A 24,146-nucleotide genomic window follows, 5' to 3' on the forward strand; every position below is an offset into this window, starting at 1 on the left:
TGAGGGCGTCGTCAAGCTGTCGGAAACCAGGACGAATAGTGTAGATGCGTACGCATGAATGCTGAATTCAAAGTGCATTTACATTTTCGCGTCAGCGCCCCTACTCGTTTACGTATATACGTTGCACCTTGTCGCTTACTTAAACACATAGGACCACATCATTGGGATAGGTGGCTATGTAGAAGAAAGAGGTCTGTTTATCCTGCTGAATGACTTGTTGTAGTATTGCCACACGTACTTCTTTCCGTTAATGTAACCACCCCGTTACGCGCGTAGCCAGGGCCCACTCCCTTGCGCAAACCACGCCCGAATGTCAGTGAACTTTCCCGATTATCTAAAAAAAAAACCTTCTGATTACCTTGAGCGCACAGCGTGAACAGTAGAGTTCATTCTGGAACTATGCGCGGCTGCAAATGATAAGGCTGTAATCTTTGATGCCGCACGTTTAATGCCGATATGCCTTACCGCTAATCCGATTATTCGCTGACCGACCCGACAACGCGGTGTGTAACGACTGTGCCTTCGATGAGACTATTGAACATCCGACATACGCAAACGAGAGGCTTCACCTCTGCACTGTTCTACATGAACTGGACGAAAGCGACTTCGCTGCCGAGAAAGTACTGGGATCATGGGGCTGCCCATCACGTACAGTTACGAAACGCAAAGAACGTGCTGTGAGTTCTATCGAAAAAGTCGGCAGATCCCACGTACCTGGGAATTGACGTTATGCGAAGCACGCGGAGGGAAGGTGACCATGTTGCAATTTTTTTTATTGAGCGACACGTCATGAAATGACGCTAAACATATGTACAAGTTTTCCACGCACAGACATATGTTGAAGGGTTGCAGATGTTTAGATAACCAGTTGTTCGCAGTTTCGCAACGATGCCAACTGAAACATGCTGACACGGCTACATAAATCAACTTCTGGGCATGGCAATTAACCACAACCGATGTTAACCTTGTGTGACGGCTGTATCATAGGAGCACATATGTAATGTTCATAAAGTTGGGTAGGCAGCACTGCAACCACTATTGACGTTTCATCAAGATTGGCGTCTGTATGAAAAGTAGTTACGAGACCTGGCCCAGTTCTGTGGTAAAATGATTCGTTGCCGCGCAGAATGCTCGGGTTCGATTCCAGCTGGGACTCAGACATTTATTCTTTGCATTCGTCAGGTCGACGCTACCGATGTAGGGTATTTCTTACTGCTCGCTCGTTAAAATTGCCCATGTGTGTTCTCTTCATTCCTGGGTAGATAATAAGTGTCAATCACCAGTGGCACATACCCGCATACCAGTGGCACATACCCGCCCGCGGGTATGTGCCACTGTCTGGCGGGATGTGTTTGACGACGTACGCCTAGGGATTGTGACATTATTCATGTCTTGACGAGCACGTCATATTAGTCAAACCATCTTACCCTCCCATGCTGATTTTGGTACACGCCAAGCTAAGGGGGTGACCACGAGAGCACCCAAACGTAAGCGGATAGATAGATAGATAGATAGATAGATAGATAGATAGATAGATAGATAGATAGATAGATAGATAGATAGATAGATAGATAGATAGATAGATAGATAGATAGATAGATAGATAGATAGATAGATAGATAGATAGATAGATAGATAGATAGATAGATAGATAGATAGATAGATAGATAGATAGATAGATAGATAGATAGATAGATAGATAGATAGATAGATAGATAGATAGATAGATAGATAGATAGATAGATAGATAGATAGATAGATAGATAGATAGATAGATAGATACGCTCAAAGTCTCTGAAGTTCGCTAAGAAATGGTTCGCATTCAAAACACCAGTTTATAATTTAATTATTAGTTAATTGTTTTGTCCTAATTCCAGCCGTACTTTCCCAATACTGCTCCCTATCTCTCAAATCAGCCCAGCCGCGGTGGTCTAGTGGCTAAGGTACTCGGTTGTTGACCCGCAGGTCGCAGGATCGAACCCAGCTGCGGCGGCTGCATTTTCGATGGAGGCGAAAGTGCTGTAGGCCATGTGCTCAGATTTTGGTGCACGTTAAACAACCTCAGGGGGGCCGAAACAATCTCTGGAGCCCTTCATTACGGCGTCTCTCATAATCATATGGTGGTTTTGGGACGTTAAACTTCGCATATAAATCAGTCAATCAATCAATAAATCAATCAAGGACACCGGTCTGATACGTTGTTTGTGGCGTCAAACGCGACGCTGTTACGCCTTGGCAGAACCAATCACTTTTTTTCCTCTACAAATTTCTTACCCCTTTCCAAATGCAGGATTGCCCACCGGATTCAGCCCCGGTTAACCTCCCTGCCTTTCATCTATTTTCTCTCTCTCTCTTACTCTCACTGACTGAAAATTTCGGAAATATCGTCCCACTGAGTGTTTCCCTTCTTTTGGGCACAAGTTCAGGTGTGGGGGAGATTTTTTTAAATTGGAGACAAGAAAGAAATGATTTGTGGCCTGCTGGAGTTCTTGCTTCACCACCAGAACCACTTGACAATAAATCGCACTAATACAACAGAGTTTCTTAGTTATTTATTTTGTACGAGAGTGAATCTCGTATCTCAAGTAATCTGAATGACTGTATTCGCTTTGTGGGCTATTTCAGGGACTTCATTCGAGCAATATATTTTAATTCGTTCGTTCCTGCGTGCATGCGCGTGTTCCAATGCGTGTGCGTTCTGGTGTTGACAGCCCTGCTGCTACTCAAGCTTCTAATATTGGAGGTAATTTGAAGCACCACGTCAAATTGCACCTCCTTAGAAATTTACTGCCCAAATGTTTTTTTCTTTTTCCTTCTCATGCTTCCCTATATTCAGAAAGCAAGAACAAACACTATGAGCAAGAATGAGAAAATAACTGAATCGGCCAAATTCTCAAGTTTAATTTCGTACCTCTACCTTAAATCACAGAGAACTTTATGGTGTTTAAAGAAGTCTGTGACAATATACGTAACTGGCAACACTTCGAACAAATTCCTAGACATCGGTTAATTTACAAGAACAACAAGAAAAGGCTTCATGAAATTGCAAATCGTATAAGGAATTACAAAGTATGTCCTGTGATTTTTTTATGACGAACATTTGTTTCCTGTTCTCTTTTTCTTTTTCTGGCGACCAAAATGAAGAGATATAGCGAGCTTAGAGACATATTACAAAAATATATCAGGGAGATAAATAGGCTTTCATTAAGAGTTGGCTAAGCTTCTCCGCCAAGTCACAAGTGTTCTGAATTTTTGATGAGATTATCGTATATAGAGAAAAAACAGATAAAAGGGGAGGATGGAAAATATTGTTAGTTCGAAACGTGGGGCTTTTTTTTAATATCATAAGTTTTGATAGTGTCTGTCGCAGTTCGCCTATCCTGATACGGTGTGTTTAACAGCAGTATACGGCTCTAACTGCTCCACGTGGCCCAAAGCTTTTGCTCGCTTTCCCTTGTCTTGCGTTCATGCTTTCCCACATGAATTCGGACCACATGCGGAGTGGGCTACGTGAGCTCGTCCTCGATTAGAACTGCATGCAGTGGGAAGCGCCGAAGATAATCGGCAGCCGTGGAGGTCACAGGGAGCGCAGAAGAGGTCACGCAGGCTGGCCCGAAGCAGCCGCTGCCGCCGCGTTGTATACTCCAACAATCTTATAATGACGTTGCGCTACTGAGCCGCTTACAAGAAACGCATGCTGTATTTCGGTACTCAGTGAATCCGCGCTTTGTGAACGCTCTGAAGTTGCGTTAACGTAACTGAATGGAGTGCGCACAGTAACTGGATTCTAGTGTATCTCCGCTAATGCACTGTACCGGCACGGTGGCATCGTAGGTGAAGCCCCTGTGCATTACTTATTGGCCTCGGCTGCATCCCGCTCTGGAATGGCTCCACGATATACTCGTACTGCGATCACCAACACACGCTGTTGGCATTAAATTTTCAAGAAGTCGAAATTCGCCTGATGTGCTCTATTTCTCCTATATACACGTTGTCCCATAGACGGCTCCTTAATCAACTATCAAGAAATATTTTAACATGTCCTCCATAGAAAGAGTTCGTTTTTTGGAGTGTGTTTATCGTATCACTGGTACGTCGCAATAACGCAATAACATATTCACGTACTCCAAGGGTGGGTTCTTAACCCCAGTAGGTAGGACATGCTCTCTCAATCTCAGCTTGGGGCCCCAGTTTCGAAACCCAGCTCCGCGAGAAAAACTTACTTTGTTTCCCACGTTTTTTCACTGGGCGCATGTTCACCCAATATAGCGTTTCGTCGTTACCGATTGCGTTTCGCTCTCTTTGTCGTGAAAATCCCGTGGAAATGTACCTCTAACGGGCAAGGTTAATATGTGCACCGTGGAAGCCGCCCTGTGAATGCATTTAGCCATCGGTAAGAAGAAGCTCGCGATTTGCTGCGTGCTGCACCGGTAAACACCAGTGCCCGACAGTTAGTGTGGCATGTTTGCTTTACAGCGACTGCGCGTATAAAGCGAAGTGGCTGTAATAACGGACTTCCCGCACATCACGGGAATGAAAGCAAGAGCGCGGCCATGCATCTCCCGCTGTATTCAAAGCTGCGAGAAGAAAATCGTATAGGGGGCCATCTCTACACGCGCGCATTCATTAGCAGTGAGTCGTGAGCCCGCTGACCACCAAATCGGCCGCGTTCGCGATTCGGAAGCACCGACCATGCCACTCGATTCTCGGCACAACATCGACTGGCATCGTGTTTTCGATCGAGCTTCCCTTAAAAGTTGGCCCTGATTGCTGATGCGAATCGTGATGTCCTATATACAGTGCTCACAAACAAATGCCAGACTTGATCTATGCCTGTCCAATTTGTTGCTTAGCGAAATTTGTATCGTCGTCAAGTAAGAACGAAGCTCTCCTTAGTCAAGGTGTTCATGTCCGGGATTCATGATAACGCTGGAAGGCATCATGAACGGGTATGTACCACAGAAGAGGCGCATATACCTCTGCACACCACTGGTCCACTAAATATTTAAGGCATCACCTAGCCCAACAAACTGGCATTTATCACAGATTCCTATGCTTCCCATCGGAAAACTATGAACATCGGCAACTATGAACTCGTGTGCGCCACCGAATTGGGGTAAATACCACGACTATCTTCCACTAAAATAGAAGGCGACAGGAAGTCCAACAACTGGCGTGCGCTTTAACATTGCCACTACTGTCCTTAGATATTTCGTGGTTATAACGGGTGGTGGCTGTACTACCACTTCGGAGCTTATTAAAGTGTGTTTAATAAAGGGCAGTGATACAACTTTTCTGAAAGACTTGCAAAAACAGAAGTGCCATAGCCTTATGAAGGGCAAACTTTGCTGATTCATTGGCGTCTGCAAAGCGGAGCCGGTTGAATTTTCCCACGACCCCTGCAGAACAAAGGTTCTTCCCAGTGATATCCTAGCATCCCTGTGCTAGTTAATTTCAAGCCTTTAATTAGTTAATTTCCTCACCTGATCCCATCAGCCATTTCCCTGCCGTTCTTCGCTGTGCGCCTTCTCTCTCGGCACGCAATGTGTAGCTCTAAAGAAAAAGCTGTCGTTGGTCTTACGTAGATAATAAGTTTTACCACACTTTCAGAACGAACAACCAAATTCTCATACAATGTACCGTATTTATAACGAAACTGCGTTTGGTCTGCCCACTTCTGCTAACACGACTATGCGTATTAGTGACTAATATAGTTCCGAACAATAAATAATTGAAGAATAAAAAAACCTTCTCAAATAATTCAGCTGGAACGCTTTATAATAATTACCTATTCTACGTGCATATAGATTGCTTATTGACACGTTAAGGCTGACGCAAATACTTTGTGCAAATACCTCATATCTGAAAACGTAGCTGATTTAAGGTGTGGCAGCTTCTCGATGCAATACTTTTATCAATTTAGAACATCGCTTTATCATTTTTTAATCATATCAGCTTAGAGTTCGTGTAGCAAGTTGTGCAGAGGACGAGGAGCGACATTATCATCATCAGGTATTACAGCAGTGCAATCGCAATAAAGAAGATGTCGACGGGTGGGGCTTCACCATGGGCATCGCGGCTCGTCCTTTTCTCTACAGTTGGTAAGAGCCGCACAGCATGTGAAAACTTCAAATACTTTCCATCAATATTAGAAACAATTTAATTCACTGAGGTGGTACCTTCTCCTTCCTGCCACGCGTAACATCACAAGACCAAAAATGACAACATTACTGGCACTTCGTCAACATAAATATCAGGGACATGAGGTTGCACATGCAGGTAACATAGCCTAATAAAAAGCACAGAAGGATAATTCAAACATATAAAAGCACACGAACTTTGGGTGCACGTTAAAGCACCCCAGGTGGTCTAAATTTCCGGAGCCCTCCACTACGGCGTCTCTCATAATCATATAGTGGTTTTGGGATGTTAAAACCCCACATATCAACCAAAAGCGCACGAACGGATACTTGTTCTAAATGGCAGAATTATGATTACTTCCATTTCGTTTCCCGTTGAACGTTTCGCTTGAGTTTAAGGTGATGGTGGAACACGTTAAGTTTTCCATTATGCCTACGCAATCGATCACAGATGCCAGCAGCTTTCAAGCAGAGTGGAAATGATCGTGTCACTGTAAGCCTGTAGGCACAGAGTCGTAATTCGAGAAAGTCTTACTCGAAAAACGTTTCATTTTCATGATACAGTCACAGAGACACTGCCAAAACTAGCACCACCAGCATGACTACCTCGCAGCGACTCTCCATAAGAGTTATCGTATATTTATATGCACGTTAAAGAACCCCAGGTGGTTGAAATTTCCGGAGCCCTCCACTACGGCGTCTCTAATAATCATATGGTGGTTTTGGGACGTTCAACCTCACAAATCAATCAATAAAAGTTATCGCATGCCAGATGACTGATTGAATTGCACGGTGCAAAATCATATCATAGCATGGTGTTTTCACATTCTAGACACCGTCATCACAGCCACTCTGCAGAGTGTTGCAAAAACTGAAAGGCCGATGATCCCGCGCCGCTGAAGTCTACGCTATCTCGTGTGTGGATCCGCCACCACCAAGAATTCGCCCTTGGTTTCCACGAGTGCATCGCGTGCACAAAGTAGCAGCCTTGAGGCAGTGATGGTGGGGGCCGCTATGATTTTGCTACAGGGTGCATTACAAAACCTTAAGCAATCTCTGTTTACACAGTGAGTCCGCACTCGTTGCAGGCACGAAGGTCGTATAAGCGCTTCAAGGCTCACCAAAGGTCGCTCAGCTTATCAGGCAAACAACGGCTCAACAGACGGAAATGGAAGAGACCCGATCATCTGCAGGGGCATCCTGGCATTTCAGTCAACATCGTGGCGAAGACATTGAACCACTGATATCATAGGTTGAAGATACAAGTGTAAACATTCGAAGGCACTATACTTGCGTCACGAACGCATCTTTCTTGTTTGCAAGTCGTGCATAGCGCCGATGCTGAAAGTTGTGCGATTGTGGTTTCATCCATAAGTAACAGTGCGAAGCGATCGTCAAGTTTGTGCAATTCACTGCGATAGACGATAAAATAAAACGGCCAACGCCAGCGGCAATCTATAGTCATCAATGACTCAACGCTCTCGCAAACTAGAATGATACTCCATAAAGAACTAATTTGATGCGTCCCAATCAAGGCGTAAATGTTTCATATTTTATATCACCCTGTTCATCGTGATTCCAGTGAATCATTGGGATCACGATGTCTACCCTTCGACTATCATTGAGTTTCACTACACTACTGGATCTAGGGCCCCTTTATTATCTAGCATGCTAGTAAAGGCAAAACAAATTTCTCTGTGGCTTTGTTAAGTGAGTGACAGTTTTTAGTCATTTTTCAAGTTCCTCGCCTAGCCATCGGCCTTTTATTTGGCCACTCTGAAAGTAGATTTGCCTGCGCACCTTCCAGGCATGTCACCACCATCGACGGCCACCTTTAGGTAACTGAACAGTGAGCTCAGCGAAGCCAACATTGAGTGAGTCCACTGAACTGTCGAATAGTTGCGATTGCGGCAATGACTTCACCCCAGTTTAAAGTTGTAAGCCAAAATGAAGTTCGCTGATTATTCACCGCCTTCAACCGCATCTACTGTGAGGCACACTGTGACTTCGAATGCCAGTGCTGCCATTAGACAACATGAGACACCTGAATCGGCAGGCTATCTCAAAAAAAAAAAAAAAACACGAGTCTTTGGCGTCAAACAAAATAAAGAATGCACGTGTCAACCCACGCAAGAATATATTGACCAGCGATCTCTGCTATCTCTGACGTGCGTTATAGACCTCGACTGTATCAAGATAAAAGCTCTTATTCCTCTGGTGGTTGGTGCATGATACTGAAATTTTCGATCCTTTTTCCGACCTTCCTATATTGAACAGTGCAATGAGGAACCACACCAACATCGTGCAATTAACTATCACTCTTGGTCGCGTTGCGTGAAAATTATTTTCAGAGCCGACACTTTGACACGGGAAGATAAAACATTTTCGACACGCGATTTCACCTACACTACCACAATGCCCCAAGTTTCAGAAGATGTGTCATGTGAACGGGGTTTAAACGTGGTGGTTTGCCCCCAATGTGCAGAGCATCACAATGCAGATTCCTGCCACGCAAGTGTATACCCTGAAATGCCTCTAATGCCATGAATTGCATGGACACTCGTGAAGACACTTTCCGTGCAGTAAAGAAAGAACGGAACATAATAAAATAGATGGTAATCAATAGTTCAACCTACAATGAAGCTGCTGATATTGTCAGAGATAGACAATGACGTTCCCGATGGAGGTCAAGGAATACTTCCACCCAATCTGGACTTTCACCGCTGTGTCATAATCCAGCGGGCCACCAGACCTCTCCCAACAGTGTTATGACAACAGATAACGGGAGACGCTACCCAACCAAACAATAATGTCGGATTAGACTAATAAGACACATCAGTGATATCGATTAAAATAGAAAGTGATTTCAGTGGATATTTGCTTCCACCGAGCGCCTATTAGCCATTGATGAGCAGCCACTCAATGAGCAGCCACTCATTGTTCTGGTGCAGTATTGCGGAATGGGCGCCTCAATTCCATTCGATTCCATTTCGAGGGATTAGAAATTACCGCGATTCTATTTCTTCCGATTCCTCGGAATGAAAAATATCAGCCCATTCCCACTCCAGAACGACCTGGCAGATAAGGTTCATTCCTGTAATTCCGCAATGTAGGAGACGCATCTTGATAGTTTCATAGAGGTAAGAATGAACGGCTCTATAAAGATGGTGTCACAAGATGCATTAGGAACTGCAAAAGTACGCAAAACACGCGACCAAGATCGAGGGTTTTGGCTCGGTGTCATATCTCGTGCAGTAAAACGACGCACCCTGCTAATTCCCATAGGAGGAGTTCTCCCGCTACATGAAGTATTTTTATGATGAGCATTTTGAACGAATTTGTTGTAATATTGTTTGAGCTTAAATATTATATTGCTAAAATTGCGACAGAGCGTATATTTATGCTAACAAAAGTAGCATTCAAGAATACTAAGCTGTTTTGTCACGCTTATGGAGCGGTCGTGAATATGGAGAAAAACCAATATTTACTAAAATTTCGTTAATGAGCTACGAAACCCTCAAGATCTGCTGGTGTTAGTAGAAACGGTGCACCACCGCTCGGGCACCTTGTGCCTTTGCATCAATTATGGAACACTGAACCGCACTGCTCGTCAGCATTCACATTGTTAGTCGTGCCCCGCAAGCATCGGTGACGCAAGGAGAATTTTCTGTGTTCGCCTGTGCGCAGCTATGCAAGGTCTTCTTTGTCGCAAAGGTTATGTACGTGTATCAGGTACTAAACTGCTCGTGACAAAAAGATCAGGCAGTGCATACAGTATTCGCCACTTTCGTGTAGGAAAATAGGAGGAAAAGAATGGCAGGGAGGTTAACCAGCCTATAGGCAGCCGGTTTGCTACCCTTCGCATGAAAGGAGGATGAGGGAGATGAAGGATAGAGAGTAGGAGTATCAATGGGGACCAACGTGCGGGGATAATTTGTTTGTCCCTTCAGTATACGTTGGGATAATGCATTTGCTTGCACACTAACTTATGCCTCGATTTCTCTTTTACAAATTGGCAGATCGCTCACACTTTTGTATGCCACCAACCCTTGGCTTTCGCTAACTAAAGGTGAACCTAGAGAATGCGCTGGGGGCCTTCGATAGAACGTGTACTAAGGCCTGCAGAATCATTTGAGCATGGTATTGCAGTAGTAGTTATTAAAGGTGTAGCAAAATACGTTTCTCCCCAATGTCCTTTTTGTTTGGCGATGCGAACACGGATGTGTGCCGAGTGACAGAAACGAAATGAAGTTGCAAAAGAAAAAAAACATACCGATAATAATGAAATGGTCCCACCCCAAAGCAGGGAGAGTGTGGGCTGACCACCTCTCAGCTTGAGACTTAGAAACGTCTGATATTCTGTGCTTGATCGCCTGGAGGCCTGGTCTTCTGAACACGTTCGACAATTGGTCGTAGTCCTTTGGTCACCAGGCTTACGTCATAAAAAGTGCTTAAGCGTCCTCGTAATTTTTAAATGAAGGTCACAGGCAGTACAAGGTGAAAAGGGCTTTCTTTTTATTTTGTTCATCAAAATTCATCAAAATGGGCATCGCAATTTTGAGAAGAGTTTTTCAAATTTGCGATCAAGTCACCGACGGCGGCGTAATGCAAGGAAGTGAAAGGTATAGATACAACAGGCGGGTAGAGTGCCGCAAAGTGGAAACAAATAATCAGGCTGCCCCAGTTCCGCTCAACCGTGGTTATGCGAAGAATGTAAAGACAAACTTCGGAGGAACACAGTTATAGTAGGCGCGCTGCTTACATATACATGGGCTGTGCTTGTAATCAACCAATCGATTTTAAAAATGATGCTTTATTATTCAATTCGAGGGTCTGATTTACTAATATTTGATTAACCAAGTTTGAAGAACAGCACGTAGACAAAAACGTGCTTTATTTTCGAAAAAAATTCGGCAGATCCCAGTTACCAGGGAATCTACGTTATGCGAAGCGTTCGCAGACAATGTGACCGTATTGCAATTTCTTTTATTGAGCGACACGTCATGAAATGACGCTAGATATACGTACAAATGCTGCACGCACAGACATAAGTTGAAGAGTTGCAGATGTTTATATAACCAGTTGTTTGCACTAGCGCAACGATGCCAACTGGAACATGCGTATTAGCAACATCAGAAGCTGATATGAAGTGCTGATGCTCGCGAGGATACTGGCCCTTGACACTCCTACATAAATGAACTTCAGCGCATGACAACTAGCACAATTGACGGTAACCCGACGTGACGGCTGTATCAAAGGAGTCCATATGTAATGTTTATAAAACTGGGTAGGCAGCACTGCAACCACTATTGACGTTTCACAAAGGTTACCATCTATTTAAAAAGTAGTTCCGAGACCTGGCGTAGCTCTGTGGTAAAATGCTTCATCGCCGCGCAGAATGCTTGGGTTCAATTCCAGCTGGTACCCAGACATTTATTCTTTGCATTCGTCCGGTTGACTCTGCCGATGTCGGGTATTTCTTAACGCTCGCGCGTTAAAAAGGCCCATGTGTGTTTTTTGTCATTTCTGGGTAGATACTAAGTGTCAATCACCTGTGGCACATACCAGCATACCAGCGGCACATACCCACCCATGGGTATCTGCCACTGTCTGGCGCGAAGTGTTTGATAACGTACGTGACGGGATTGTGTCATTATTAATGTCTTGACCAGCGCGTCATATTCGTCAAACCATCTTACCCTCCCATGCTAATTTTGGTTCACACCAAGTTAAGGGGGTGACCACGAGAGCACCCAAACGTAAACGGCTAGATATATATATATATATATATATATATATATATATATATATATATATATATATATATATATATATATAGATAGATAGATAGATAGATAGATAGATAGATAGATAGATAGATAGATAGATAGATAGATAGATAGATAGATAGATAGATACTCTTAAAGTCAGCGAAGTTCGCTGAGAAATGGTTTGCATTTAAAAGACGTAATTATATTCCTAGTTCATTCTGGACAAAATGTGCTTCATTCCACTCCCATTTCACCCCTCTAAGCACTGTCCCCATTCCATTCCGGGGACGCAAAAATGTAGAGTGATTCCGGAATCATTCCCATTCCGGAGTGGCTCCACAACACTGCTCTGGTGGCAGTGATGGTGGTTGAGGCTCTTACAGTGAAAGCTGTAATGAGATACCCACAACAAGAGCCAACTTAGGCGCCGTAATTAACGCGGCCACACAACGGTGGTGCCTGTAACCGCTACGCTATTGTGGGGAAACAAAAACAACATTTAATTAGAACGATTTTTAAGAATGGTTGGGCATTGACCCGGGACCTCTGCGTGGCCATCGAGTATTCACAAAGCCACGGTGGTTCTCGAAACTCCTGTACTAAAACACACTATGTAGGTGTCATGTCAGGCTAGAAACCGTGTAACATAGATAATATAGCATTGTAATAGAATAAAATAGCAACCTGGTGTCACAAAAGGCGAATTTCGCAACGAGGTGTCATTGAATGATTTCAATCCATTATAAAAGACAGCCATAATTCTTTACCGTCATCAGCCACAGGTACGCATAATGTCTTGCATGTGCGTACAGGGTGCACATAATGTGTACAGCCACGGCCACGTCTGTGTTGAGCGCGCGAGAAGCCGGTTTTCGCTCCGCGGGGCGAAACCTCGAGGTAGTTTTGGACTCTTAAGTGACGTATCAGAAGCATGTGTGGCGTAGCTATCAGGCTGACCAAATCAGAGCCCGAAACTTCCTTGAGATTTCGCCCCACCGAGCGAAAACCGGCTCCTCGCGTGCTCTACACAGACGGGGCCGCGGCTGTACACAATATGTCTTGTATATATGTAACGAACAGTGGCATATTGGGTGCTTCCCTGTACTTCCCGAAAGTCATGGCAATTTATGCAGTAGTGGAAACATCTTCGCGAAACAGCCCGATAAACCAGGAGACTGAAAGAAACACAGAGGAAAGAGCGCTATCTGGATGTATGTGAGCTTGTATTAGTTACCCCAAGTTGGTCTACAACGGGCTCTGGAAACGAGCGGCTCTTCCGGGTTTTGCTGTGAACGTGCTGCGCGTTCAGCGCAAGCCTGGTATTTTTCTTTTTTTTTTTTTTGCAAACCACGTTCTGTCTATGTCCGCTCTAGACTAGTGTTTTGATTTCAATCATTTTTTTTTTCATTTTTCACGGAAGAGATTTCACTCTATAAGCCAGAAAACCACACGTGCATGTGTAAACACCCTTGAACAACGCCAATAAGCAGTATGGCGAGGCCAGAAACCTCAGGCGAAACTAATGGTGAACCATATACATGAGCTGTGCCACTTGGGCGAAAGAATAACAGTGTTCCAATATTCATATTTAAAAAAAGTGGTTTTTACTTGCCTTGCTGACCTACGATGACTGCTTGGTTCCGTGTTACACAGCGGAAATAGAAAGCGAGAGGAAAAAAGAAAAATAATTGAGCTGAGGTCATAGGCCGTCTCGTTGGTAATGAAAAGTTAAAAACGAGAAAAGAGGATGCAGGAAAAAAAAACACTGAAGTGCGCGAACAAAAGGAGATATCTGCAAATGCGCCCGTATGCGATGTCCAATAATTCCGTATGTTTCCGTAAGAATCTAGCGGAAATATATGGAAAATACATAGGAAACATATGTATTCTTTATGGAAACATATGGAAATATTGGACTCGCATACGGAACGTTTCAGTAGGGTGATGCGAAGTTTATAAATTGAAACCATGCCTGCAACATTTAGTTCACTTAACACAATCCGTAGCCATGTTAAGACGTATAGCAGGAGAGTACAGTGATGTACAAATAGAATGCTTGGAAGAAAAAAATGAAAACGTCTAAAGCATTTTGATGTATGGTTAGCTTTATAGCCTGCAGAAAGTTAGGATTCAATTCAATACGGCTCCATCAAGTGTAAGGCCCACGGGACCCACTTTTTATAAACTCAAAAATACGTGAATTGAGCTGTTCAAAAGAGAACAAGCGCGTATTCGGGAGAGTTTTCTGTCAACGCAATTAAGCGCGGCGCGTACGTGGAGACGGCCACGAAGTCAGAGTCAATTTTGTGAAGTGCATGCATCTTTGACAATAAACAATATGATATTGCGTGTTCATCTTCCGCCTGGAAAAAGTTCATTACATCTGGCGTTTTTGTGGTGTGCCCGCTAGAATGATACTACGAATCACAAGAATGGAGAACTGGCTTTACTGTGAATCGAATGCGTGATAAGACAGCCGACGCCCAATTTCGCTGGTAGCCATTTCGCGCCGACTTTTATTAGACGCGAAGCAGCAAGGAGTATAGTGTCTTTTGCAGAGCTCATGGAAGTGTGGGCGTTCCCTATGGATATTTTAGACGTCGCTTGTATGTTACAATTGTGTAATCATAGCAAACAGCCTGAAGACTGCTCTGTCCGTTCAGCCATGTTTCTCTTTACAGGACAACACTATATTTTGGTCCACAAATGGGCTATCGCTATTAGTAAACGGCGAGCGCACGAGCATTCTCGATCGACGACCAACGCGATACCTTGAGCACCTCACAAACTGTCTGGGAAGGGTGGGGGGGGGAGGGGGAATACATGTGAAAGTGATTCGGACGTAACGGCAAGTAGTGACGACGACATCGTCTTCGCTGAAAATAGGCTTCCACATTACGGACACTGCAAGGATTCTGGTCCTGGTGTATGTGCTTCAGAGAACATAGCACACAGTGGAATACATAGAAGACGATGCCGAAAGAAGTTCTCGATGCCGTGATGATGTCCACCACGAGAACCTGTAGATATAGACGTAACCGTAAAGGAGCTCAGAGTCTGAAGAAGTGCGGAGGTCTACCGATTCTGTAGCACGAAACTCTATGGTTGATATCTTTTTCGGGAATGTATAAGTGGTGCGTGCTGGGCATCAGCCTTACGCGCGATTCGTCCAGAGTCAATAAAACTTGCAACCGGGATGCAAAAGGTATAGTCTCTTATGCGATTCTTAAAAGAGAAAAGAAGGTAAACGTGAGCCCCGTAACTGTCTGCATCATAGTGCGACACCTCAAACAGTAGCTGACGAGGGATGGGGGTAACGAGGGATTAAAAGGGTAGGATTAAAAGGTATAAATATAGAAAGAGGGGGAAGGAGAGAGCGTGGCGCAGGGACAGTAAGAAACGGAAATAAGTAGAAGATATAAAAGATGGACACGGTCGCAAGGTATAGGCTCGCGACTCGCTACAGCACTGTTCGCAAGTGTTTCTCGATGAAGACGTCTTTAAAGAACGGCTGTAGTATGCGCGTGGTATTCACGTCCGGTGCGTCGAGTTCCGCGAGGGCGGACGCTTGGAGGGAACGGCGCCCGCTTACTCCCACTTGTGGCGCCAGTGTACATGGTTGCTCGCGTAGTTCCCTTTCTTGTGGCCTGCTGTTGCGGACAGTTTCGGCGGCGTCGCTGCAGACGTCTGGTATGTGGGTCAACGACAGCCAGCGCGAGGAGGCGCTGCCTCTCTTACCAACGCGCGTATAGCTGCCACTGCGAGAGGTGCCCGCGCGCATTCGAAACGTAACTGCACGAGCAGAGACGACTCACGCGGTCATTAGCGCTGTCTGCTCGCCCGCCTGCACGCAGACGACCGGAAGATTACATAAATAGAGGCGCCCCACCCACGCCGGCCTGTGTCGGGAGCTGTCGAAAAGAAAGTCGGGTGGCGCGTAGCGTTAGTACACAAACTTCGCTTACAAGTGCGCGCGCGATTTCTTCTGTGTCTGGCGCCTAAAACGCCCACCGAAAGCGTCGCGCCAAGTCTCTTGTACGTGCCACTCGTCCGCTTTTCCACTAGCCACACACCGGCCCTCCTCTGCTCGCTAAATTCGACTCAATCGCTACTCGTTCAAAGAAAAGACTGTAGGTAGTTCTAGAGCATTACCACCATTACCACCTGTAAGAGCGACAACTATAGTAATCATTATTATTATTATTATTATTATTATTATTATTATTATTATTATTATTATTATTATTATTATTATTATTATTATTTAGTGCATACGTAACTATAGGGCCAAGCCTACCGAAACCATGTCAATCGTCACTTTTTATAACGTTCAGTTTGCAATAATAGCATGGCTCCGGCGGCTTCCTACGCTACCTTAATAAAATTCTGATTCATATAATGGTTTACGGGTGTCTGTTCCTAAGAAAGTGTTCAAATGTACGAAGATAATTACCTACAGATCCTGTTTGTGTAGCGTAGGCTACATTGGCCGCGGTTGAACAGTGAATTACCGAGAGCCGTGCTGCGCAAGCCCTAGGAACAGTGACGTCACATGGCCTACAGCCGGCGCACCGGAGAAGGCCTGGAAACTCCTTGAGTGGCGTGTCGCTAGTGTGGGGGCGCTTGACTCGCGTGAGCTCACTCATTCGCTAGTCCATCCGTCCGTCCGTCCGTCCGTCCACTTGTCCGTCTGTCTATCTGTTCGTCCATCTGTTGCTCACGCTACGTATATTCTGGCATATCCGAGCTAAGCCACTGCTATTTTTTTTTTCAATTAAAAGACTGGGCAGAGAGAGAGGGAGAGAAATATCCAGAACAAGAATAGAAGAAACGCAGAGACCTGGGCTGAGCCCGGTAGGCTACACTGCACTGGAGTAGGGGGAGGGGTCAAGGAAAGTTAAAAGAGGAACAGAGAAAAGTCGCTGAATCCGCCGACGTAACAGTTCCGCGTAACAATACCACGAACGGTGAATCAATCCTGTATGCTTCCGAAAACGCAGTAGCGCTCTCATTGCCTTCTAGAACAGCGATGGGTTAATATCTTATCGAGTGAAAGCGCTGCCGCTCAGGTGATCTAAAACAGTGCGGAGGTGAAGCCTCTCGTTTGAGTCATTCGGGCAATAACACAAAAGGCACTCAGACAGAGCAGGTTGTTTACTGACCGAATGAAACTTGCATATTTCGGCATGTGTTAGGAAAGGACACACACACAAAAAATGGGTCTTCTGTCTTTGTGCCGTCCTCGCACTCTTCACTGTAAGCAGGATCCGTTTCCAGCAACTGCACAGCGTAGTTCCCTCAGATATTTCAGTGTATGTACAAGAGCATTCATAGACGTGCGCAGGGTTCTCCATCATGTGGGAGGGGGTGGGGGTCAAAGTTATTATAGGCATCTTTTATATATGCAGCATTTAGGCACTCACAGAACCACTTTGGGACGTGCCTAGTGGAGTAAGAATGAAACGGCTAGGAAATGCGGCTTCTTGTCGATCGCCTTGGTGAGGAGGAAGCTCCTTCCGCCGGCGCAACGTCCGAAGGCTGTCACGTGACTCTGTCTCGGTGTGCCTGCCTCGCAGGAATGTTTCATCGTGTTGTCGCCTACGCCTTGTCCCACTAGAAGTACAGTTGTCACGACTGAGGGGAGCATCAGGAAATAGCATTCACTGTTGCTGCCGGCGCACCGGTGTGTGCGTGCAACGGTCGTACGGATGTACAGCCTTCCTCCTTTCGCTCGCTGACGCCGCTGTGTCAGGGCGTACGTAGTTTGACGAACGGCTTGATGGGGCGTACATAAGCAGCGTACGTTTACGCACAGTCTTGTAGGAAATGACTGCCACTTCGAAGCTGAATGAGCTTATTCAAGCCGTGAGGAATGTCCCACTCGTTGCCGCGCGCTATTGATAGCTCGCAGTGACTCTAGGTGTCCAAACTTGATTTCGGAATCACACGTCTATGCTCGCGATGCTCATGCGCAATCACGCTACATGTACAATTACAACTCACTCTTGAAAAAAAAAAGTTGCTCATTGAAACGCATTCTGTGGCGAGGCCCTACGTTGCAGGACTGCTGAAAAGAAGCCTGGTGAACCACTGCTATCAACGACCCGTCCTACAACGTCCAGCTCCTGGCTATCCGGAAGGCCCTTGAGGCTCGGCCTCCCTGTCCCGACATGGATCTAGTCAGGAGTTGGATGTGTACGCATCTCATTCTCTTCCTTCCAGACCAAATAAATGTTTTTTTTTCTCTTTCTCTCTCTGCCTATTACATTCACACTCACCTTTTCATTTTATCAATCTTTCGTACTTACAAGGCGTGAAAATAACATTTAAAAGAAAATGTTATTTATCGCAGCTTTATCTAACATGGATATCCTTATTAGCCAGTTCTGCTTATAACTATACTGCTAGCCAAATAGTGATTGCATTATTTTGGGCATATGTCTTTTCGTACGTTAGATGGTAATTTCATGAGCATGTGTTTTGGCAAGTCTATAAACATATTTTTGTTTTAGAATTTTTTTCGCGCGAATATATGACATACTTAAACATTGAACGCGTTCGATAATCCTTACTTCATCATTAGAACAGGCCTTATCTTTTTTTGCGAACATGTTGCATTATTGAAATTTGCATGATTTCTTTCAATCTATTCAACATAACCTCCATATAACAAAACAGATTTTTTCTTATTTGTGGATCAGCTTTTGAACTAACTGAAGGGTTCAAAAGATCAGGTGGGAGTTATAATCACTTCTAATGCTTCTATTATTCGTACAGAATTTGGTATGACAAGCTTGTGCCTTAACTCCGACACCACTTCTAGCGCCCTCCAAATATCTTCAGAGACAGAAAGAATAGACTAGGCAAATGAAGTTCGTCTGAATAAACCCCATCTGCGTTTACCCTTCAAAGCAACACTCCACTAAGTGGACTTGTGTACTCACGTGCATGCGCAAGCTTTCATAGTTGGTTTAATCACCAGAGGCGTGATAGGCGGGTGCGTCCAAACATCTATGCAGAAGTGTTCGCGTGACATTGCACATCGAAGAGACGCAACAACGTGGTCACGGTATTTTTTCGCCCAAACGCCCTGCCTCATCGTCAAGTCGCTATGGCGGCGTCGTTGCACAGACATCTCTCTAAGACACTTGTGGTTATATAAAACGAACTAAGCTGATTGTAGTTTTTCATAAACAGGTCCGAATGCCGAGTCGCTAACTTCATACGATGGGAGATTACAAAGACGGTGTTTGCAGGTTTTTTTCGTGCCCAACGTTTTGTAACCGGCACGCGTGTAGCCCGTATTTCATCTCCCTCAGCAGCAACAAGAAAGTTCAATCAAGAATGATAAAGCCAACTAAAAAGGTCTTAGTAAACAGAAGCTACGGGGACTTCTCAAAGACAGGCACAGAATAAAATATTGCCTCGCCGTGGTGGTCTGGTGGCTAAGGTACTCGGCTGCTGACCCGTAGGTCGCGGGATCGAATCCCAGCTGCGGTGGCTGCATTTCTGATGGAGGCGGAAATATTGTAGGCCCGTGTGCTTAGATTTGGGTGCACGTTAAAAAACCACAGGTGGTCGAAATTTTCGAAGCCCTCTACTACGGCGTCTCTCGTAATCATATCGTGATTTTGGGGCGTTAAACCCCACAAATCAATCAATCAGAACAAAATATTGCGTGTTGACCATACCAACAGCTCACTGTGCTTCGGATTGTCACTGTCGTTTCTTGATTGACAGAACAGGCAAACGGATGTCTGCAAAGTTCTTCGTCTTTCCCGAATTGCCTTATCGACGATAACTCGCGCACCCCACGATTCTTCCACACCGCTCCTAAGCAGTTCGATAAACACTCGACATCACCCGTCACTCAAGTCATACATATCATTTCATGACGCTTCAATGTCAGTCAATTATAACCTCGCTGTTGCGTTTTCCATACAGTGCCACCAGAAATCATATCGACGGTGATAACTAAATTTTACCGAGATACTATAGCTCCCTGCTCGAACCTACAACCACTTTCAAAGAAAGTAGCATTCATTCATGCATTTGCTGTTAAACGAGCGGTATTTCTTGGGGAGATGCCACATGTTAAGTGTCGTCACGATACTGCCGAGACATTGTCTGTCAAATAGATTTGATTGATATGTGAGGTTTAACGTCCCAAAACCACCATATGATTATGAAAGACGCCGTAATGGAGGGCTCCGGAAATTTCGACCACCTGGGGTTCTTTAACGTGCATCCAAATATGAGGACACGGAGACATTGTCTGTCAAGCCTATACAAAACGAATAGGCCGCTGGACGACGGCGTCCAGCTAAAAACGACACACTAACGTTACACCGCATAAAAATAGACTATATGTGGTAGTAGAAGCACACAACCTGTAAATGAAGCTCTCAATGAAGGGAGAAGGCACTCGGAGACTACTCGGATGGTAAGAGCAGCGTGTGCGTGCTAAAAATAGACTAGCGCCTTAGTGGTTCCTTCCAGCGGTGAATAAGCGAAGTAGCCTGGTGCTTTGCAGTCACCGAACCATGCTTCCTTGAGTAACGCTAATTGCTTCGCAGCCAAAAGGCCAGCTACTTGTGTGATGCTAAGTACGTCGTATAAATAGGCCTCGTGGGAGTGGTTACCGGCTGCTATCGATCCACCGGTAGAAGAGGCGAAGCTTTTATTGCTAGGTACCACCATGGTTTTCAGACAATTTGGTAAAACAATTCTGCCGAGCAATGAAAAGGTCTCGTAGGCGGTAAGTTTGATTTCGTCAGAGAGCTCCTATTTCATGTCAACGAAGACTGTTACGCAAGAAAAAGGTCATACGATAAAGCACTGAATGGTTTATTGCAAGCCGGCAGGAGTAAATGCTCATTGCGCACGTATGCGGCGGGTTTTGTTCGTTCTTCGTTGTTACTTGAGCGCCTCCTGTGGTCTCATTTGCAGGCGCGATCGGAAGGCGAGACCTGCCAATCGCGGGATCGAATCCCGTGCCGTGGCGGCCGCATTTTCGACGGAGTAGAAATGGCTCGTGGCCTGTGTGCTTAGGTGCACGTTAAAGAAACGCAGGTGGTCGGTTTTTGCGAAACCCTCCACTAAACGGTGTCTCTCAAAAACATACGGTGGATTTGGGACGTTAACTCCCAGTATTATTATTATTATTATTATTATTATTATTATTATTATTATTATTATTATTATTATTATTATTATTATTATTATTATTATTATTATTATTATTATTATTATTATTATTATTATTATTATTATTATGTGACGCTATGATGAATCGGAGACGTGGCCTGGCTCATACTCCATGTTTATTCCTTTCTGCACTTCTTCCTTCTCTGCCTCTACCTAACCATCGCTACCTTCTTACGTTACAATTATTATTATTTCAATTTCAAGCAGCCTGAACCATTTTAAATCACGTGACATGGTTTCTTTCAGCGCAAAATTTTTGATATTACCTGCATCAGTCTCCATTATATAGCGACATTATTATCGTTGTCATTTACGCGAGGGCGGGCGTCGAGTGGCCCTACTTAGTCCTGACGCTCGCAAGCTTTCTGGAGCGACAGCCCAGGCAATCAGTTCTTCATCACTAACAGAAAAAAAGGAACGACACGTGCTGACAACCACGGCGCCGAGTTGACGTAATGGGCACGCGCTGCCCCGGCATAACCGTTCCCTTCCTGCATATCCGTTACGCGTCCCATTAGTGCGGCGGTCGGCACGTGTGCCGAGAGGTGCGCTTATACGGGCGCCAACATCGTGGCGAGCTCGAAACAATGTGATATTGTCTCGCTGTGTGCGCTCGGGGCTCGCATGAAGCAGCTCTGAATCGTATCAAGTGTCCATCTACATCTGGCGATGTGCATGTGTTGTCGCCAGCCGGTTTCGTAGAGCCCAGTGTTGGGAGACTAGTGCGTAACTGTCGTCTGTCTAGCTTCAGCAATGATAATGTTCATACAACAATACTTTCAACGGATCCTATTGCGTAACGCAGCTTTTTTTCTTCTTCTTCCGTGGCGTCAGCTTCGCTGCCGCTGGGAGGCGGCACTCACCAGCGACGAGCTAGCTGGCTGACCAGCTTTGGGCCGTCCGGCAAGCTGAAGATGCCCGCCCGGGTGCAAGGACTTCGAGCGGTCACCTGAGGCACCGCCATCATTATCAACGGAGAGTGGGAAGGGACAGGGGTTAATCCCCTCTTCTCCCACCTGGCCCGGTCAAACTGCCGGACTTTAAATAAAGTCTATTCATTCATTCATTCATTCATTCATTCATTCATTCATTCATTCATTCATTTGGTTGATTGATTTGTGGGGTTTAACGTCCCAAAACCACCATATGATTATGAGAGACGCCGTAGTGGAGGGCTCCGAAAATTTAGACTACCTGGGATTCTTTAACGTGCACCCAAATCTGAGCACACGGGCCTACAACATTTCCGCCTCCATCGGAAATGCAGCCGCCGCAACCGGGAGTCGAACCCGCGACGTGCGGGTCAACAGCCGAGTACCTTAGCCACTAGACCACCACGGCGGGGCATTCATTCATTTGGCAACTCGAATGTTGTCGTAGTGCATTCTTCCTTCCCATCTCACGTTCGTTGCAAAGGCGTGACACCTATACCCCTGTCACACGGGTGAGCTTAACCGCTGTTGTACCCAACAGCAGTTAGCGGACGTAACCACAGTTGCCCCAATACAGACAGAGACGCTGTCACACGTTTATAACACGGCAAGCCTGTGCGCGTGTAACGAACAGAGTTTGAACTTTAGTCAGGGCTGACGTTGGAAATTCATGATGCCATTGTAGCAAACGATTGCGCAAGTTCAAGAACTTCAGAATTCTGCTCAAAAACGACGTGATACTGTAGTTGCCATGTCGTGAAGGTGGAGGCCATATTAAAATAGGAAGCTTACGTGGCAGTGCTTATGAATGCAATTTATCTTCCCAAATGTATATCAATGCCTCCGTCGTCGCAATGGTCCAGTTGACTTTCCTTTGGATGAATATTCCACTGAAAGCCAACCTGCTCGCGTCCGACATGAGGGCCGTCATGTTGTCAGTTTACGGTGCCAACAGGGATTGCCTGCCTCCGTTTACGAAAATGGTCGTTAGCGGATTAACTGCGTTTAGGGCACAACATACGCTGGATTTAAGGGCCGTCAGGCTTAACTGTGGTTAGAGTACCTGTGTGACAAGAGCATTAAAAATAAACGGAGCAGAAGATTGAACTCATTTATATTTAATGGTAACCAGCATTTTACAGAGGGAATAATGCTGTAAAAGTATTGCAGAGACATACTATGCCACATCAATTTCCTGCTTATTATTTATCGTTTTTTTTTTCAAGGAGAACACTGTTATGGCTTACCTATGGCTACTCATCAAGGAGGAGCAGGAGGAGGGTTGGCTGCAGGTAGATCTATAGCCTTCTACTCATATTAAACGCCGCACGTTTTGAAGTGCAATCGACAAGTACTGCTTTGAGTTGGTTGCAATGTTGGGTTTAAGGTCCCAAAACCACCACATGATTATGAGAGATGCTGTAGTAGAGGGCTCGGGGAACTTAGACCACCTGTAGTTCTTTAACGTGCACCCAAATCTGAGGCCTTCAACATTTCCGCCTCCGTCGGTAATGCAGCCGCCGCAGCCGGGATTAGATCCCGTGACCTGCTGGTCAGCAGCTGAGTACCTCAGCCACTAGACCACCACGGCAAGGCGACAAGTATTGCTGACAGCGCTCACACTGCCACCTGTTTTAAATGCGAAGCATTTCTTAGGCAACTTCGGCGAGTTTGAGCGTATCTATCTATCTATCTATCTATCTATCTATCTATCTATCTATCTATCTATCTATCTATCTATCTATCTATCTATCTATCTATCTATCTATCTATCTATCTATCTATCTATTTATCTATCTATCTATCTATCTATCTATCTATCTATCTATCTATCTATCTATCTAGCCGCTCACGTTTGGGTGCTCTCGTGGTCAACCCCTTAACTTGTTAACTTGGCGTAACTGCAGAACTGCGCAAAAAAAAATCGACAAGAAACAAACAAGGCACACACACAAAATTCGCCCAGCGTTCAGTACTCTTAACTTGGCGTGAACCAAAATTATCATGGGAGGGTAAGATAGTTTTAGGAATATGACGCGCTAGCCAAAACATGAATAATGTCACAATCCCGCCGCGTACGTCGTCAAACACTTCCC

At 45.1% G+C, this 24,146-nt stretch overlaps 1 protein-coding gene across 3 annotated transcripts in view; it reads right to left on the reverse strand.

Moving 5' to 3' along the window:
* Positions 1–24,146, reverse strand: part of LOC119185959 (uncharacterized) — a 201,406-nt gene that overhangs the window by 106,048 nt on the left and 71,212 nt on the right. For 2 of the 3 annotated variants that reach the window (XM_075892879.1, XM_075892871.1), the window contains exon 1: positions 7,262–7,345. The exons of the other annotated variant lie outside the window; for it this stretch is intronic. The gene's annotated coding sequence lies outside the window, so the exon portion shown is untranslated. Of the gene's footprint in view, positions 1–7,261; positions 7,346–24,146 lie in introns of those variants that run through there. 3 annotated transcript variants of the gene reach the window in all.

This window comes from Rhipicephalus microplus, chromosome 1 (assembly GCF_043290135.1).
Source record: "Rhipicephalus microplus isolate Deutch F79 chromosome 1, USDA_Rmic, whole genome shotgun sequence".
NCBI classification, from domain to species: domain Eukaryota; kingdom Metazoa; phylum Arthropoda; class Arachnida; order Ixodida; family Ixodidae; genus Rhipicephalus; species Rhipicephalus microplus.